This window comes from Henckelia pumila, chromosome 3, assembly GCF_033568475.1.
Source record: "Henckelia pumila isolate YLH828 chromosome 3, ASM3356847v2, whole genome shotgun sequence".
Lineage (NCBI taxonomy): Eukaryota > Viridiplantae > Streptophyta > Magnoliopsida > Lamiales > Gesneriaceae > Henckelia > Henckelia pumila.
In genome coordinates, this window is record NC_133122.1 from 162,723,970 (window position 1) to 162,732,481 (window position 8,512).

At 32.1% G+C, this 8,512-nt stretch overlaps 1 non-coding gene across 1 annotated transcript; it reads right to left on the bottom strand.

Moving 5' to 3' along the window:
- Positions 1-1,228: 1,228 nt before the first annotated feature.
- LOC140894197 (small nucleolar RNA R71) lies at positions 1,229-1,335 on the bottom strand. The gene has a single exon (XR_012153743.1). It is a non-coding gene; the product is annotated as a small nucleolar RNA R71 (small nucleolar RNA).
- Positions 1,336-8,512: the final 7,177 nt, after the last annotated feature.

The following is an 8,512-nucleotide window of genomic DNA, read 5'->3' on the forward strand; positions in this document are numbered from 1 at the left end:
CCATTAATTCACTTATTCGTAATTGTCATGAATGATTGGTATTTGAGTAGTGATAAATTAGTTGTGTTGTGCTATCATAGGATATTTCATCTAAATAAATCAATGACACTATATTAAACAATTGCAGCTATATTGATTGTTATTTTAGGATTAACTGTTTTTACAAATCGAAAAGCTATTTTTAATCAATATGAACGTTGTTGTGACAAGTTGTTTATTGATAAGTATTGACTGGATGTTGGTTTTGGTCAGTTAAATTTAAAACCGCAAGAATTGTAGTGGCTATCCCTATTATTCTAAGGTTAATTGCTTGAAATTACATGAATGAATTATTTGTTAGCCGATGACCGGTGATATAATTGAATATGGAAATCCTTTGAATCAGGGCTCAGTAAATATTTAATTTCACATTTAATTAATGTTCATTTTATTTATTTAATTCTCATTTATTTTCATGTTTATTGAATACCAAAAATCCCTCATATTATTTGTTACTCCTCGAAAGAGATAAATCCCCGTTTCTTGTGGATTCGAATCTGCTCGCCATTACACTTATTTTATTTGGGAGTAGAAATTTAAGTTTGGTGGCTCGATGACAGCCCATCAAATTTTGGCTCTGTTGTCGGGGAACAATGCAATGTTAGTTTTTTTCGAGTTTTTTTTTTCATTTTATGCCTCGTTCTTGTTGTACAAGAAAACTAGAATACAGTCCATAAATCGATAAAACATATAGGAGATTTAGAAAAGAAGAACAACTATGACGTGACCCAACATCAACATTATCTTCTGGTTTAAACGTGAAATTGAATTCAAGTGATTCCGAAAGGGAATTTAATTCTGAGTTTGAGACCAAAGAAAGTGAGAGTGAAGAAGCAATGACAGCTCTAGCACAAAGAACTCAGGGAGTTAGCTAATCCTAATGTTACTCAGCAGCCATTATGCATTCAATTTCCTAGTTAACTAAAATCTGGTTTGATTAACTTACAAATTTTTCATGGTCTTGCAGGTAAAGTTTCGCACAAGCATCTGAAACAATTTCATATTGTGTGCACAACCATGAAGCCTCACGGAATCACAAAGGAACAAATTTCATTGGGAGCTTTTCCATTCTCTTTGGCTGACAAAGCTAAGGATTGACTCTACTATTTACCCTCTGGAACGATAACAACTTAGGATGGTATGAAGCAACAATTTTTGAAGAAGTTCTTCCCAGCTTCACGAGTGGCAAAATATTAGAAAGGAAATCTGTGGGATCAGACAACTGCATGGGGAGAATTTATATGAATACTGGGAGAGATTCAAGCAATTGTGTGACATCTGTCCTCAAGACAAAATTCTGGAAAAACTATTAGTTCAGTATTTTTATGAGGGCCTCTTGGTTTTTGATAGAAACATGATTGATGTTACGAGTGGAGGTGCATTGGTGATAAAAATAGCTCAAGAAGCAAGGGATCTTATTTCCAACATGGCTGCCAATGCACAACAGTTTGGAACTATGCAATATAGAACCCCACGACAAGTTAATGAGGTAAGTTCTAGTCCTATTGATTAAAACTTACATTCATTGACTTTTCTTTTGGAACATGTGGTCGCAGGATAAGTACAACAAGTCAAAGCTTCTGGTATTTGCTCGAGTTTTGTACATCCGATGGACACGTGTCCGACACTACAAGAAGATATAGTGTAGCAAGATAATGCAGTTGCTGGATTTCCTAGACAGCCACAATGCCGATATGATCTATATTCTAATGCATACAATCCAGGATTGAATGATCATCTGAATTTCAGCTATGATAATCCACAAATGAATATTTCTATGCCTCAAGTGTAATCATATCCTCCTAGATCACAACCTCTATCAGCTTCCAGTATAAGTGAGTATCTAGAAAATATTGTTAAGTATGTAGCCATAATTTTTTGAAATTTCAATATAAAACAAGGGCCAACATTTAGAATTTTAACACTCAAGTGAGTCAGTTGGCAAGTGCAATCAATAAATTGGAAGCACAAAATTCAAATGGTCTAAATTCTTAGACTGTGGTGAATCCAAGGGAGAATGTTAGTGCAATTACATTGAAAAATGGTAAGGAATTGGAGGATCAAGAAAATGTGGTACCATCACTAACCAATAAAAACAAAGAGAATGAAATAAAAGTTGAGGAAAAAGGAACCAATCAAGATGATGCACTGAAAGGTAAGTTTTTGCCTTTATTTGTGTATACACATGTTCCCCATTCCCCCTTGCATTGAATAAGAAATGTGAAAGTGTTAAGGAGTTGAATGAAACTTTTGTAGATGCGAGGTAAATATTCTTATATTAGATGATATTAAACCAAAGCCTCGTTGTGCTAAATTTTTAAAAGAATTGTGTAATACGAAATGGAGACAGAATTTGAAGGAGTGCCAAAGGGTAAAGGTAGGAGAAAATATTTATATTGTTCTGCAAAGAAATATTTCAATCAAATGCAATGATCCAGATATGTTTACTATATCTTGTATAGTTGGTGCTACAAGACTTGAAAAGACTATGTTGGATTTAGGTGCTTTTATCAAAGTCATGCCTTATTCTATTTATAATTATTTAAAACTTTCACTTCTGAATGAAACTGTAATTGTGATTCAGATAGTTGATAGGTTCACTATTTATCCTAGGGGTATAATTGAGGATGTTCTTGTGAACGTTGATAATTTGGTTTTTTCTGTTGATTTTTATGCCATAAAAATAGTTATTTAAATAGTCCAATTTTCTAGGAAGACCATTTCTAAAAATTTCAAGGTCTATCATAGATATTAATAATGATACTCTTACTATGGTGATATTTTTAAATATAATATTTATGATATAATGAAATATCCTAGTTGTGAAAGCGCTATTAATACTCTTGATATCACTGATCACTTGCCACAAGAAAATATGAAATTTGTAGATGAGAATAATTTAGAGGAGATTGTTTCTAGACCTTCTGAAAGTTCTAATACTAGATTTTTTCTCTCTAATATGTAGGAATCTAACTTGATTTAAATATATATCGACCTAAGCATATAGCCATGGAAAAATAAGAAAGTTATCAAGAGATGGGAATTTTCAAGAAATTCGAGCATAACAAGCATATACTGAAATTTGCTATGAAAATAATCAAATGGGTAACAAAGGAATATGGAGTCGAGCCAACGTCAATAAAAAGAGGCTCTAAATGGGAGGCAACCCTAGGGGAGTTAGTTTTCTTTATTTTAAGTTTATTGCATTTTTTTAATCTTTTCCGACATTTTTAGCTTAAATTACAGACAATATCTGATTTAGGTATGGGGGAGGGACTTTGAAAATTTTTTCTTGTTTTTTATTTTATTTTTTACTTTACTTAAAAAAAAATTAAATTTCAAAAGACATACAGTTTCTATTCATCACTTCTCTCTGCTGAGTCCTAGATACTTTTGGCACTGTTCCAAAAAATGATGATTTTTGTGTGTGAGAATAATTTTTGCATTTTATTTGCTGCATTATAGGTAGTTACTCTTGATTATTGGTTGAAAAGCAAATGTATCGATCTAACACATATAACCATTTTCTTTGGTGAGATTTGACACGATGAGCAATCACTATATCATGCTCTATTTTCTTAGTTGTGTGTTTGTCATACATTGTTGATTTTTCTAAAACTTTCATTGTTGAACATGTCATAATTAACCACTTGTGGTGGATTGAGTGCATTGTTTAAATATAAGGGCACTAGGTTAAAACCAATTTTCATTGCCCCTGATTTGAGCCTACCCTGATTCAAATAACTTAAATAAACCAACTTTGAGCTTGAGCCTTTTTCTTTGGAGAATAACCCACATTACAAGACATGAAATATTTTTTTATTAATTGGTTACCCCTCTTTTTTGAACCTTGAATTGAAGAATCATGTAAATTTTTCACATAGAGCACCACTTGGATCCAAGACAATGCAAATTGTTAAGATTGAGTTTTTTAACCATCTTCTCTATGCTTCAGTTCTCCCAAAAAAAAAAAGCAAAAAAAAAAAAAGAAAATTTGGGGAACACACAAAAATAAAGATAAAGAGAGGAGAAGAAAAAAAAAGATATCCACATTTTATTTTTGGATATCATATTGAGGTTTAAGTAGATTTTAGATGTTGTCTGGATGAGGTTTTTTTGGTAGAAATTTACATGATAACTTCAATTCCATGAACCTTTTTATCCTTCTTGTCCTACCTTGTCCCTAGCTTCGTTACAACCAACTTTAAGCCCTTTGATCATGCATGTTAATTCATTAATTTGGTGGAAAAGACGTGATATATTTGCAAGCTTATGTTTAAAAATCTTCTATGTTTTGATATGAGCTTTTTCTTTGATTTATATCTTAAACACTTTTGAGTGTAATGAGTGAATCCTGTGAGAATTTTTTAGAACCTAAACATTTTAATTTCAATACAATTGATTTACTTGATTTCTTATGATGTTGGTATGTGAGAATACCAACTTTTTATTTGTTCTTGATGCATGAAAGATGTTTGGGATGAGTTGAGGAAGTGGAAGGAGGATGATGAATTGAGATAATGAATTGACATATTATATGCTTGAGGACAAGCATGGTTTAGGTGTGGGAGATTTTGATAGGCTCGTAATAGTTTATATTTTTATTATCATATTCTCCGTGTTCTCGCTTTTTAATGTGCTTAATTTATTATTTTTGTGTTATTTTTAGTAGGAGCAAGTTATATGATCTTGGGGAAATTTGGGCTAAAAAGGGAAATTTTTATCACATTTGAAGTTGCCAAAATGGAGTTTTGAAAGAAAGACCAAAACAAAAGAAGTCCTGAAAAAAGGCGTGGGCACACCAGAAATTGAAGCAGTTAAACAAAAAGAGGATTTTGCAAAAGGCGTAGGCATGCCTTATAACAACTGCACCAGCAAAAATTGCATTAATAAGAGCTCAAAATTTATAAGAAAATATCATATTTTAGGAGTCTTAATTATGGCATTCAATCTATGAAAAACTTTTGAAGATAGGATAATATTATTGGGTTTAGGAAATAATTTGAAGAGTTTTATTCTATAAAAACTCTAGATTTTCTTATGGATAGACATATTTTATCAGGTTTTTATTTTAGTTTTTGGGCCTCTCTTTTGGACTCCAATATCACGCTTAAATGTGAAACACAGAGAGAAGCCGTCATAGATTTTTCTTCTTTTCTTCTCCACAACTTTAGTTATTTTCTTTAGAATTTTTATGTAGATAATAAAGCCAACCATGCTTGGCTAAGGTTATATTTCTAATTCAAGAAGTATTTCCTTTAATTTAATTTTATCACTGTGAGGTTTTGTGTTAAATCAATATTCTTGTTTATTTATTCATTGATTTATGCTTTAGTTTCATGAAAGTAGTTTGACGATTAATCTGAAAAATTAATTGGATTTACGAATTTTTAGTGCTATTCATGAATTCACTTATCCGTATTTGTCATGAATGGTTGGTATTTGAATAGCGATAGATTAGGTGTGTTATGCTATCATAGCATATTTAATCTAAATAAATCAATAAAACTATATTTAACAATTGCAGCTATCTCGATTGTTATATTTTAGGATTAAATTTTTTTACAAATCGAAAAACTGTTTTTAATCAACATGGAACGCTATCGTGCTAGTTTATTATTTATTAGTATTGACTGTATGCCAGTTTTGGTTAGTTAACATTGGAAAATGCAAGAATTGTAGTGGCTATCTCGATTATTTTAAGGTTAATTTTTTGAAACTACATGAATGAATTATTTTTTAGCCGATGATCCGTGATATAATTGAATATGAAAATCCTTTGAATTAGAGTTCGATAAATATTGAATTTCACATTTAATTAATTTTCATCTCTCATTTTCATTTTTATTGAACACCAAAAAATCCCCCCTTTTATTTGTTATTCCTCAAAAGAGATAAATCCTTGTTCCCTTTGGATTCGATTCTGCTCGCCATTTCACTCATTTTATTTGGGAGTAGGAATTTAAGTTTGGTGGCTCAAAGACAGCCATAACTGGATCTCATTATTCTTTCAACTGGCCTTTTGCCCTTTCTAGTTGGCATATTTCTTTGGCTTGGTGAGTCAGCAATGAAGTGGTCAGTCTTGCCACAGTTGTAGAAAGTTTTTGATTCCTTAATTGACTCATTATTCTGATATGGATTTCTGGAGTAGTAGTGAGTATTGAATTTTTCCTAATTCATCCTTAGAAACTTTCAAAATTCTTCATAAACACTGACATAACAAAATTTCTCAACTGTTCGGACGTATTCTCATCTGAGACTTATGGTTCTAGTTTCACTGCTACAAGTGCTTGGAGACTGAGGTGGTCGACTGGTCACCATCTCTACTTTGTAGCTCAAATTCATAAGATTTTAAGTCTGAACTTTTCGGCCGTCTTCTCATCTGAGACAGATTGTTTTGACATCCCATTCTTTGGGCAATCCTCACATAGTTTTCAGAATCACTTCTCAGTTATGATAGATCTTTTCAAGTGCAGTTAGCTCAATAACAATGTTGTTGACTCATTCATCAATCTCGATCATAGACGCTATAGTATTAATTTTGATGTTATCAAACTTTTGGGTTTCAACAGATATCTTATTCTCCTTTGCTCATTGTCATCAAAGAGTTGTATCAACTTTTCCCAAATATCTTTAGCAGTTTTGCATATCTTGATCTTTCGAAAGGTATTTTTATCAAGCATTTTGTACAGAATATCCTTAGCCACATTGTCCAGGTTTGCTTTCTTCTTGTCATCAATTGTCCATTCACTTCTTGGTTTGTCTATCGTTTGTGGGGTACAACTGCTGATGGCAACAACAGTGTTTTCTTTGGTTATGGTAATGGAACCATCTGCGATGACATACCATATGTCATCATCATGTGCAGCTAGATGAGCCTACATTAAATCTTCCAGTCATTGAAATCTTCTTTGGAAAACATCGGAATCTTGTTGTAGGATGTCATCTTTTATATGTGTGCTCAAAGAAAGAAAGATCATCGCTTTGTACCCCTTGTTAGGATATAATAGTGTGTGTAGAAGGGGTAGGGGTGAATACAACACTTGAATTTTCTTCGAATTTATATAACGTGATCAGTCGTGATGACAATTGAACTGCTTGCTTATTTCATGGTTGTTGATGTCAATTAAACAACAAATGATATGTGCATAAAAAGAATAACTGACAGATTGAACACTTAATGCAAAGACTCGGCTGAAATAATAATGACACAAAAGATATTTCTGGATGTTTGGAGATGAATACTCCTACGTCACCCCTTCTTCCTCTTGGAAAGATTCCTAGAATATTCGAGTAATACAAGCAATCTGTAACATCCCAATTCAGCAAGGACTTAACACTGCCTTAACTAAAACTTCTAGAACTCAGGTTTATACAATCATAGTCCTAGACTGGTTTTATGAATACAAATTAAGAAATTTTATAAATAAACACTAAATGATCCTTAATGATAAGATATGAAACTTGAATGAATGTGCCTTTTTGGTTGTGTAAACTTGATATTTTTGTAAGCTCGACTGATAGATTAGAATGCGTGAGTGTTGGAGAGAGTCTTCGATTGATCTTCAAGCCTATTTATAGGCATCGATATGCAACGGTCATAAATTCTTATACAATTATATTTTCCTCTCAATAACATTTTGTTTCCTTGAGTTGTAAGTCTTGAAGACAAAATTCTAAAAATAGTACACATATGCGCACTACCACTATTGCGACGTCTACAGTGTTTTGTCCTTTTTTTTAAATGGTAACAATTAAAATCTGAAGGACTTTAATAGTTTTGGGGAATGTTCAGTGACTGAAACTGACTTTCTTGAATATTCTAAGTAAGTGTCATTTGCCCTAATATTCATTTGAGCACTCTTTACTGGTCAAGATAAAATTCCAGTTATGGTTCAGTCAAGATTTTGAGTTAATTTGTTATTACTAGTCTTCAAATTTTCTGATATATTTAGTCCTGAATCTTCCAATAGCTTCAGTCGTGTAATCCAGCCGCATAAATATCCAGCTAATATTAGGACTGTTTCTTGACTTTGACTGATTGGTCCAGTTTAGTAGCTCAGTTCAGTTTTCCAACTTTGTCCAGATGAGTTACTTAACTTAGTCTCTTAGTTACTCCTTAAATATTTTTTAACACCAAAAATTGATAATTTATTTTCCAACAGTTGACAAAGATGATGATGTGAACTACATGACAATAGAACATATACTATTTTTGGAAGCATATCAGTTTTGAAAATTGTGACTATTGCAAAAATAACCTATAAATAGGTGTTGAAGATCAGTTGAGAACCCTCTCTGAATTTTTCAAGCATTACTACTCATCCTAAAAGCTTTCGAGGTTAACTGAATCTTCAAATAATCAATATAAAAAATACAAAAGAACACACTCCAAGTTCACATCTAATCAAGTGTTAAGGATCACATTTGTAAAAGGATTTGAATTGTAATTCATTGTATTAAACATCGGTTT